This window comes from Hippocampus zosterae, chromosome 10 (assembly GCF_025434085.1).
Source record: "Hippocampus zosterae strain Florida chromosome 10, ASM2543408v3, whole genome shotgun sequence".
Taxonomy (NCBI): Eukaryota; Metazoa; Chordata; class Actinopteri; order Syngnathiformes; family Syngnathidae; genus Hippocampus; species Hippocampus zosterae.
Window position 1 is genome coordinate 20202799 of NC_067460.1, and position 12206 is coordinate 20215004.

Below are 12206 nucleotides of genomic sequence, written 5' to 3' on the forward strand. Positions count from 1 at the left end.
TGTTTACAGCAGCCAAAACATGATGAAAATTGGATCAAGGCTCATGCGGTTGGTGTTGTGAAAATAATGCATTATCCGCAAGGACTTTCACTTCATTGCTAAACCCTGCTCTTTGCCACCTTTTCTCAGTCTACCCATTTCGAGCTTTCTATTGCTCTACATGCTGGAGTCAGTACTCTTGGCCTTGCCACAATGGAAGTGTGCATGTGTGACTTATCGAGCGTAGCTGAGGGTGGATGGTCATTTAGGGTTCTGACCCCTCTGCTGGATTCTCTTTCCATGGTTAAGCAGTGACTCTCCACCACTCGTATTCGCTCCCTCTCGCTCTCAGACTGGCCTGGAAAGGATGTCACGCATGCGCGGGCATACCAATGAGTGGAAGAGGTAAAAGTGGAGAAAGAAGAGGAAGGGGGCTACTAAAAATCAAGGATGCATGGTCGAGAAAAAGTGGATATTATCGACCAGAGGACAAACCAAATAACAGTATGCAAGAGAGAAGGTGTACAGGTTTGAAAAAGAATGCTTGATAAGGCTCAAACGGCAGAGCGGTTGCCATAAAAAGGACATGGAAATCCGCTTTGAAATGTCAAGGCTATTTATGTCATTAGGCGGCAGTGACGATGGTGTGGTAATTAATGTCATCTGCTGAGTTTAACCTCTTTTGTGCCGCTTGATGCTACATGCGATCCCACACTTTATTTTGTACTGTTGGCCAAATATTTGGCCAATGACAAGTACTGAGGATACTTGAGTGTATATATGTCTGGAACGGCGACAAAGTCCATGAAGATCTCAGTTCAAGTGAAGGAGGTCAGAATTACACTCTCATGTGTTTGCGACGGGGGGGAAATTACATGAAAAGATCAGAAAAAGAGTCCTTTGTCTCACCATACTGTATACATAACTTACAAAAAACGATTATCCTCCCGGATACAAGCGGCCGAAATGAGTTTTCTCCGCAGGGTGTCCGGGCTCTCCCTTAGAGATAAGGTGAGACGCTCGGTTATCCGGGAGGGGCTCAGAGTCGAGCCGCTTCTCCTCCACATCGAGAGGAGCCAGATGAGGTGGCTTGGGCATCTGATTCGGATGCCTCCTGAGCGCCTCCCTGGTGAGGTGTTCCGGGCATGTCCCACCGGGAGGAGACCCCGAGGAAGACCCAGGACACGCTGGAGAGACTATGTCACCCAGCTGGCCTGGGAACGTCTCGGGATCCCCCGGGGAGAGCTGGAAGAAGTAGCTAGGGATAGGGAAGTCTGGGCTTCCCTGCTAAAGCTGTTGCCCCCGCGACCCGGCCCCGGATAAGCGGTAGATGATGGATGGATGGATATTATCCTCCTGCCCCAACCGCCCCCACCCCCAATTTCTCAGACTAATATACATTCATTTGTATGAGATAACCTGTAGTTTTAAGAATCTGTTGGGAAAAAATGAGGGGGGGCGAGATAAATAAAAATCTACCCATCAATGGAAAGGGTGGTGGTGTGTACAATTCCGACAAGATCGAAGCCTGCTGCACTCTGTAATTATCCCAATGTATTCCTCCACATGCTTTCATTTTCGCCATACAGTCCAAAGACATGGAGGTCCATTTGAGGTGAAGGATTACCAGAGTGCCCACTTCAACATGTTTGCACCGTAGTTTCATCTGTTGAAGGCAGTGCTTCCATTATTGTGTGTGTGTGTGTGTGTTTACAGAAGTCTGATATTGAACCTGTTCATTTTAATCAGGTGTGTTGCAACAGGGAGAGATGGAAAACATGGAAGATAGCGGCCCCTCCAGGATTGCAATTGTCCACGTCTGCTCTAATTCATTCAATAATATACTGCAGTATGCGAGGAAATGTGTGATAAGATGCAAGTAGACCGAAAATGAAGTGAAATGAAATGTGACGGATGATACGGTGTCATGATCTGAGCAGAAGCAAGTCACTTAGTCGTCCCTGAGTAAAAGAGACGGACATGTAATAAGAGGGTCTGGATATGGGTGAAAGCGGGGATCATTGATCCGGATGAAAAAGGCCAAGTGGAAATGAAGGGCCTGTGTGTGGGTGAAGAGGGGCTGTGGAGGTAGATGAAGGAGTACAAGAAGTCAAAGAGGAAAAGACGGAGCAGCAGCAACGTGACGTGAGCCGCTAGTCATCGTGTGAGCTGGCGGCCTGCGTGACCCGCAAAGACACGTGCCGAAGATTTTCATTATGAAAGTTAAAATGACCTGTACGGTACCGCTCGGCACACTTCGATTGTGCTGTATGAAACGCAATTCTAATTGGTTAGCTTTCCATTGTCAAATGTTAAGAGTACAGCGGTGCAGGCCCACACTCGAAGGTCGACATACTCCAATGCGTCTGAAAATTGTCGGCAAATGGGAAGAAAGCATGCAGAGAAAAAGGGGTGGGGCAGGGTCCTGACAGAACAGGAATAAAATCCAACAGTTGGGCAATTAAAGAAACTATACAATTCTAATATGGGCTAGCGCCGATTGCTTTGTTGAGCGAGGCCCTTATTTTTTTAACTCTATGTAATTGCAGGTTGCAAGTAAAGGAATGTATCCTAAAAGAAGTCCTGGAATCCAGGTCGAACATGACATTCAATAACAGAGAGAAGAGGTGGAATTATATACGTACTGTAATCACACGACCATATTATTCTGCCGAGCGCTATGGAGAAAAATAGCGGCACAAATGTGATTTGGAGCCAACAATATTCTTTCTAAGGTTTGTTGAGGAATATGTGTGGGAGAAGGAAATGACATATATACACACACACACATATAGTAGTCTGTATGTGATGTTTTTGACTTGACTCTACTGCCATCTAGAGCTATTGAGTGACAGTATGTGCAGGTTTGGGCTTCCAAGCGATGACATAGGTCAGCAGTCCTCAACCTTTTTTGCCCCATGGACCGGTTCAATGTCAGACAATATTTTCAGGGACCGGCTTTTAAGGTGCGACCGATAAATACATCAAATTAATATGATATGACCTGCATGAAATCGGTGGTGCTTTCGAAACATAATAATGAACACGAACCCGGGGTCCAATCTGGCCGCAACACTCTCCGATCTCTATGGTGCCTTCAAAATAAGATACCAAGCGCATGAAAAATACAGTCATCCTCGCCGCATATTATGCAGAGTGTACTTGGTGCGAATCTCCCGTTGAGATAAATCCGTATTCTAAGTACGACGACGGATATTTGTCGATTAAATGTAGCCTTTTTCTTAAAAGCCGTAGGCTCCTCTTCCGTCTACTGGCTGTAATCGTTTCCCCTTCCCAAAGAAACATTTCAAAGATGTTTGTTCTTACTTTGTTTGCAAGCTCCTGGGTTTGATCTTAGCGCTAACCTGTCACATGACCAAAAAGTACGCCATGAGCTGCGTCACGAGTGGACATATTGTAGACCAGGGGTGTCCAAAGTTGGTCCCGGAGGGCCGCTGTCCTGCCTGTTTTCCAGCTCTACCAAGAGCAACACATCTGATTCACATTATCAGGATTGTTCTAATGCTGCTCCAGAGCTGGTTGATGAGCTGATAATTTGAATTAGGTGTGTTACAGTTGGGACCGACTTTGGACACCACTGCTGTAAACCGATGTAACAGAGGATCCAGTAAATTTTGTGTGTGTGTGTGTGTGTGTGTGGAGCGTGGTGTTCCCCATGTTCAGACCATTCTGAAAATGGGACGTGAAGCATATATCACAAATGGCACGTAATTTGTCACTTGCTCGTCTGTCACGGCCATATCTACGCGTCAACAAATCTCAAGTGACATGAGGGAGTGGTCATGTGTTGGCATTTTGAAAAACGACGTATATGTGGCCTTGTGAAGCACGATATTTTTCGGGGGTCGGGGGGGGGGGGTTACCTCTTCGGTGTACGTGTGTGCGAGTGAGCTCTTTATTCTGCCACGCACCAGCAATTGCAATGTTGTACAACATTAGACACCTGTCTACTCTGGCTGCGTATATCTGACAGTCATGTTAATTCTGTACAACTGTGCCGTTTGCCTCGCTGCGATGAAGAAAGCTGGGAAAAAAAGTGGCTTTTGTAGACATAGGACTTTGCCAAAACACAAAAATACATTTACACAATGGAGGATATACATGAATACAAACAAACAAAAAAGGAATAGAAAGCCTCATAGAGATTGCACACAAAGCACATGCTGGGCAGATGCAAGATAATACCTTGCTATTATTCTTTAAACCGGGCAATTTTATCAGTGTATAGGCTTTTTTTTTGCTTTTGTGCCAACAGTTAGATTGGAAGATATTGATGGTATGTCTATGTATCGAGTATGAACCGAGATTGTCTATAGTATGCTTAGTTGGACTGAACAACTAATGAACAAATATTTGTCGGTATCGCTTGCTTTTTTTCGACTCGGAGTAAACCAGAACTAGATTTTTCATTTTCACCGTGTCGTGGTTCATTGATCAGTCTACAACTCACAGGGTCAGCCAGTTGTCGGTTACATTGCATCACTTTGATCAGTCTGCGTGTTAATCGTAACAACCGCAAGCGTTGCAACAATTTTCCTGTCGATACTGTCATACCAGATAGGCTGGAAACAAGTGAATTTGTTTTTGCTGGACAAGGAAAATGTTCTTTGCTCTTGCCCCAGCAGCGACTGTTTACAAGGTGTGACACAACGTGCTAAAGTGTTTAGAATGACCCATCTACAAAAAGTGAGCATGCAGAAGATGTAAATTAATTCATATGAAGTCATTTAACCCAAGCCTGCTCAATCGCGTCACTGAATCCTGACCTCACCGTCATCATCTACTCAAGTAGTCACCAACATGGTGGCCGTGGGCACCACATAGGTGAATAATTATTAATAATTGCATATAATTCAAGTTAATTTGCTACGACGCAACCTAATGAGATCGAACACAAAATAAATTCTACAGTACAACATCAGATGGAATGACAACCTGCGAGCACACAGAAATCCAGCAGTTTCGATCCTAAACTGTTCCACTCCAATCTTGTCGGTGGCAGTCAAGCGCATGACAACGCCAACCGCACTTCTTAAAAAAGGCAAAGTAGTGACGGAGCTCTCATAACAGACGTGAGCAGCGAGTGCACAGTCACAAATGCAACACAATGTGGCTTTGCAATAGCATCGCTTTACGCATTTGAGCTTTTTAAACTAAAAGTATTTAAAAGCTTAAAGAAAGCGACACATGACATACACAACACTCGTCGTAACCCCCCCCCCCCTCCACTCCACAACATGAGGCAAGGCATCTTAATTTTTATACACTGGAATACAACACACCTTTATTTATACAGCGCTTTCACAACAGCTGTAGCTATAACAAGGCACGTTACAAACCATTTAACGTAAAATGACAATAATGCAACAGAACAGAACATAAAACATTGACAAGAATTGTGCATTTCACACACCAGCCAACGCCATGTGTTTCAACGTCGTTAAAAGACCAGCGTTCGAAAGCATTTCCAAATAAAATAGTTGAATACATTCACAAGCAAACTGTAAAAATAAAAAGGAGCTTAGAGTCAATGAACGTTCATGGCAAGAGCAAGATCATTAGTACCACCACCACAGCAGCAGTGTTTTATAAAAGAAAGAGGCTGTCAATTGCCAACAGTGATAAAAACCCAACTCTAGCTGCCACAGAATCAATAAATATTGTTACTTGCACTCAAACAAACATATGAGGGGCTCTCCATTCAAAGAAATGCAAATACAGCCTCTTCAAGAAGCTGCCCAAGACAGAGAGCGTGCATTCTCCAGCTTTGGCTCTTCGGCATACCCCAAGTATTCTCCAGCACACACTTATATACATAATGTACACTACATAAACACACTTGTGATGGACAATTTCTGTCACAACAGCACTTTCTCAAACCTACTCTGATTAAGCAGCAGCTTAGAGTGCTTTTAATTTCATGGAAGAACAGACAGCGAGTTATTGAGGCCGGGAGAAAAAAAAAAGGGAGGTGAGGCAAGGGAGAGAGAGCGATGGAGGTACGGACAGGAGGAGAGGCAAAAAGGAAGGAGGGCACAGAGTCGATAGTTAAAAAAAAAAAAAAGTATAGCGGGATATTAATTACTTTGTAGGCCCAAAGGTGTTGATGACAGACAAGGTTTTCGGGGTGTGGGTACAGATCAGGAAGGTGATAAGATAAAAGGTGAGAGCCACATTTGAAGGCTAATAGTAGTGGGGAATTTAGAAAACCTTGAAGAGGAGGTGAGGGGAGTTTGGAGAAAAGATAGATATGCACGCCCCGCAGGTCGAGGCCTTCAATATTTCACGTACATACATAATTTAAATCCAAGCTAAAAATCTGTGAATGCTGTATTTGTAATTTGCCTTTGTCTTTTCTCAACACTGTGCGCGCGCACACACACACACTCACGGTGATGTGACCAGGGGGCCAAATTGTCACAATGTGTTCAAGGCGAAAACGTAAGTGAGTGAGTCAACTGCAAATAAAAAGGAGCTAAGCCATCTATCTGGAGCAATTTCAGTGTGTGTGCGCGCGCCAGTGTCTCCCCTGCGTATATTTTATATATTTCACTTCTTAAGTGGTTCAGTCAAAGGTCTTTTTAGCATACAGAGAAGACGTTGTGGACTAGGAGGCACGAAATGGGCACAGAGACATTCTTTCATAACTGGCTTTTTTTTTTTGTGCAGTGCCATACAATACATGCTAAAGTACCCGATCATTCACTTGCTTTAAAGAGCACGCCGTGGCCTTAAGGCGAACTGTGCACTAGCTCGCTATGGTACTGGAATGATAATAACAATACATGAATTTTAATGCCATACCCTCTAAGAGATGGGACCTTTAATCTTGAATGTTTTAAATTTGACCCGAGTAAGGATATTCAAGCCTGCGTACGTGCACGCTACAGCATCCCTTTAGACTCTGAGCAGATTTTCATCTTATTCAATACCATGTTTGTGATGTGAAGAGAGATAAATCAAGGTGTCTTTAATCCATGTCAAATGCCTATCGGCTCCAGTAATCATTTGGGCTCATTTGCATGGGATTGCAAAATACGCGGCAATGAAAGTATGTAAACTGACAGGGCCGTTGGCCCCGCAGAACTCTCAATAAATGCAAAAGACAGGGTGTGGAGCATGTTATCTTATGTGCATGTAACCGGCATCCAAGCATGTCATTTCTACATGAAAGTGTCATTTGAAATTCAACAGCCTAGTGAATGTGGTTTGTATTGTAGGAGACTGGACTATCTCAGAATTGTTTTTTATTTATTCCTTTGTTGTGTGTTCACAAACGCCCAATAGCCCTCATTTTGTGATTTCCTCGCTTCATTTTCTGTTTTGGTGCATTATTTTCGATTTTTTTTTAGTTTCAATGAAGTAATCGTTAATTTACGTTTTTTGGAGGCGGTCTTTGAACGCCTCTCGAGCAGAACGAAAAGAGAATTCACGGAGACGGACAAAGACGTTCCTGTATTTTTTGAGACTGTGATACACATTAATAAAGTGTACGTTTTAAAAATCAAACACCACAGCTCTCCTTTTTTCGGACTGCAACAGTAATTATAATTTTTTTTTTTAAAAAGCTTTCCTTGGCCGACAGACGAGTTAAGCTTACGCCATATGAACTCTGATTTGCAGCAAGGGGGCCAGACAAATGCGAGTATTGGAGTGTTTCTGGGTGTTTTTTCCCCATGTCCATATTGTGCAAAAATCTTGTGTTTCACGTCAAGGTTTGTGTCAATGTCAAGGTTCGTGTTTGTTGCGCTGTTCTCTAGGTGGACCTGTTCAGACCAGAAAGGTCAAACTGCAAGTTGATGATGTGTGACTTTCTATGGCTTCAGAAAGCAATGCTCCTGTTGTCAGTTGATTGTCCAGTCTGCTTATAAAAACAAAAGCATGTACTGAAGGATATGGTGGCTTTGTAAAATGAGTCCCATGAAAGTATATGTGATATATTACGCACACCCGCACGTCATTATCGCTCAGTCTCATCTGTTGTCAAGTGCCTCTCTTTGCATCTCCCGCCCCCCCTCCCCAAGTCTCCCATCTTTCCACATTCTGCGTAGACTCTAATTTCCCTCTGCATTTCTCTTCGCAGCATCCCAGTTCCATGCATCTAACCTCGCAATTGCTCATTTTGTCATTGGCATCTCCTTCCTCTTTACCTGAAACTGTCTCAGCTCATATTCATCCAACCAAACTTCTGCGGCAACCATTCCCTTTCCTTCCTGATGGATGGTTTTCATCTCATTTTTGTATGTGCTTGTGTGTGTGTGTGTGTCTGTGATGCCACCTTCACACAGTTCTGCTCTAATTCACAACAGTAAACAGCACACACACACACACACGTAAGGATGATGAAAGCGGGATGGATTTAAATGGCCAATAGCTGAGGGGCTGTAAAAAATAAACTGTCACGTTCTGCGTGATGGTAGTTTTAGGGCCCCAAAAAGCAGGGAGGCAGGGAGGAGCAGGGTGAATTGACCAAAATGTATTTAACAAAAAAAAATACACACAGGTGTACAATGGAAAAAAAAAAACACTAAGTCGAAGTACCGTACTCAAAACAATGCCTGGAAATCACAAGTATCAAACCAAACTATAACAGGAAACAAAACATGACAGGAGCACACGTATGCTCACATATTAACAGCTCACAATGACCCAACAAAGACCGACAGAGAAACTCGGGGAACTAAATTCAAGCAAAGTGACGAGACAATGAGAAACACCTGAACAAGACACAATGGCTCGAGGGAGCTGATTGGTTACACACAAGAAGCACTGATAAAGAGAACAGGTGACGAAAAAAGGGCACTTGAGGAATCAAAACCAAACGTAACCAGACCGAAACATAAAATAAAGCAGTTACTTTAGTCTAATTTTAAGTGTCAAGATTTAATTGTCAAAATGAACCAAAACAGTTTACAGGAATGCTGTCTAAATTTGTGAAGATGCGAAGAATACATTAAATCATGGTTGGACCAAGCATGACGTGAGACGAAAAACTTCAGCATTGTACTTCTTCGCAATTGTCTTTTTTCCTTTCTCTTTGTCTTATTTGTGTAATGGATCAAAAATAATTGGGAAAAAAAAGAAACAAGAGTGGAATGTAAAGTATACTGGAAAATCCTTGTGAGACGGGAGTCACCTTGCCAGCACAATACTAACCTGAAGCTTTGTTGATAAGGCAGCTTTTGTGTTTTGCTTGTATGAGAGTCAAGTGTGTTACATAAAAGATTTCCTCATTGGTTATTAAAGGTTTTAGGACACAGGAATGAACGTGGCGGTCAACCCACTTCTGAAATGGATTGCGTTCAACCCTTGTGGTTGCGGGTCTGTTCAATGTAAATGACATTGGCAAGCACAAAAAGATTTCCTTCTATTGTTTAGAGTGCAATCAGCTTTGGAACATTGGAAAGGAAAAAAAGAACTCATCAAAGCAATGAGTATTTAATATACATCAACCCAGTGCCAACCAACCCCTGGCTTTCACTAAACGTTCTTTTTGCATCTTAATGATTAGTTCGTATTTTGCAGGATGTGTGAAAACTTCTCTGATGTGTCCGTACATTTTTCAGTTGGCACAAAAGCTTGACTGAAATGTCCCCCTGAAGCGACGTTCGCCGTCATGTGCCATCTTAGTAATGAATGTGCAGATTGGCAGGAGAAGTGAGAGCTTTACTGAGATGCTCAGTGGACCAGAGGAGGCAGGACTGGATGCCAGTTACGGGTGCCAACGATTATGTAACTAAATGCTTGCTTATAGCGTGCTTCACTTTACATCGTCCTCCCCGTGTTTTTTTTTTAACCACCTTGGTTCCCGTGAATTCATATTTTGAGCTCAAACGTAATCGTTGATCAAACAGGACCCTTGTGAATTTTTAAATGTCACCGAGCACGGAAATGAGTTTGACAACAAAACTACTCTGGTGAACAGAACCAAATCTGTTTATTATTGGATTTGTCCTGATGCAAAACTACCGAGAGCTTTGTCTACCGTTTTATGTTTTGTCCCTCTCATGACGCTTCATCGGGTATTGACAAAATGATGAGAAAAAGTTCCTCCGCAAAATCTGGGCCTTCAGTGACTGTGAGTGTGGACTAGAATTTAAATTGAAAATGTCCCTAAAATGTTTTACAAAAATCTGACAATGTACTGTGGTGGTTGAATCACAACCATCCGAAATATTGAAATACAGGAAGTCATCTTCTCTACGGTTGTAAATTAAATGGGAGGTTGTGAAGTAATTTACATTTCAACAGGTATGGCGAGTTGATTCGCAAACATTGTAGAAATGTAGACATAGTTGACCTGATCATTGAGGGACCGGCTAACGTATTCGGGAGATAATAAATAAAGCGCCTTAACTTGGTCATGGCAGATGGTCGTCTAAATAGGCTAACATATCACCATCATTTGTAAATGAGCCTAGCCTAACATTGCGTGGTTGTTTTAGTGGCCGTTTTTACAATTTGATTGTCTAGTTCCCTGTTAAGATTGCATGAGCTTCAGTTTTTGTGCTGCTCTCATCAATGGCATAGACACGAGCATCGGATGTTGAAGTGGCTCGTGAACTGTGGGACGGCCTTTCTGAATTAATCCTTTTTTCCCCCGCTAATGAAAAGAATAGTTAACGGATTATTTGTATCTCCTGGATCTTCATATTCTGAATTGCCAAACTCTTGTTCTACAGCTGTAAAACCAGTACCTGCGTACTCATTCATTTATTTGCACAGTATTAAATCTTATTTTCTGAGATTGCTAAAAATGAACCATGCATCAACGCCCAGATGAGGGGTGAATTATATGACAAACGTGAATCCGATTTATGTTAATCATGAAGCAGCCCGCGCTGCGCCGTGCATTCAGACTAAATCACCAGCCACAAAACTCATACATATAAATGAAGCTATCTTTAAAATGGACGACAAGAATAGAGATGCATATATGTCCTTTTGCCAGATGAGGCACCACGACAAAGCCGAGCCCATTAATGTGTGCAACGCGCAAACACTTGTTTGCGCTTACTCTGAAATAGCACGCAATAACCACCACTCCCAGCATGAGTTCCAATCACCAATGAGCGAACCTCATTTTCAGACCGACACCTAAAATTACAATAACTTCTATTGAAGATAGACGCATATTATCACCAAGATTCATCTACATAGGAAAGAAGAGCGTGCGTGTTAGATTGTCGAACGTCAACTACCGGTACTCTATTAGCAGGCTTCCTCCAGCCTCCCACCAAATCAAACCATAAACATCTAGCCATTCTTATCCATCTGAGGAATACGACTGTTAAGCAACACCCGCCAAATTAATTGGCCTTTAGTGTACAATGACTCCTATAAAGTCGGCACATTCAGAATCCTGAGCACACAAGATGATTGATGGTACAACAACCTCGCGAGCCCAAAAGTTTGTATGAGAACAATTAGCTACCTAATAGCTCACAGATTACCATGATTGTAGTTTAGCCATCTACTGGGGAAAGGCCAGAAGGAAATTCTAACCTGCAAACTCTTGGAAATGCATCATACGCGTCTCTCTGCTATTAAAATTGATGTGATCGCAACACTGCGCTGCTTAGCTTGTTCAGTGCGTAGCTCCATTTGAAATTCGAATGCCGCCACAGAAGCTTCGAGGCGTGTTTTGATGGGCCACTCAAACATTTTACTGAAAAGTGAATTCAGTTCATTGGGAATGAATGCAAATACGTTGAATTGCGGACAAAATGCAATGTCTGAAAGCGACTGTGTGTCAACCCTGCATTGGCTGCTGTAACATCAACATATTGGTGACAACATTTGCTATATCTACTACAGAATACAGTATACCAAGGCAGGAAAAACATAAAAAGAAGTGTTGGTCAAAACCGACTATTGATAATAGTACTGTATTACAAGAAGGTTGTGAAACTACCGTACAGTATATGCCAACTGTAATACTCGTGCAAAAAGAACCAAGCGATTTTGTGCAATTTAGCCTGATATGTTCCGCTTCTCGACACCAATTCTTGCTCCGGTCAGACCCACTGCGAGTTCGGTGTTTCTGGCAGTGCGAGTCCATGTAAAGTTTGCCATGTCGTGTCCCCGTAGTGGGATGCAAATAGCGGGTCGAAAACACAACAGTAAACGCTCTCAGAAGGTAGGGATGGCAGTTAAGCACTACTTTGTGAGGAACACTGAGATCTTGCTATACCGATATTTCATGC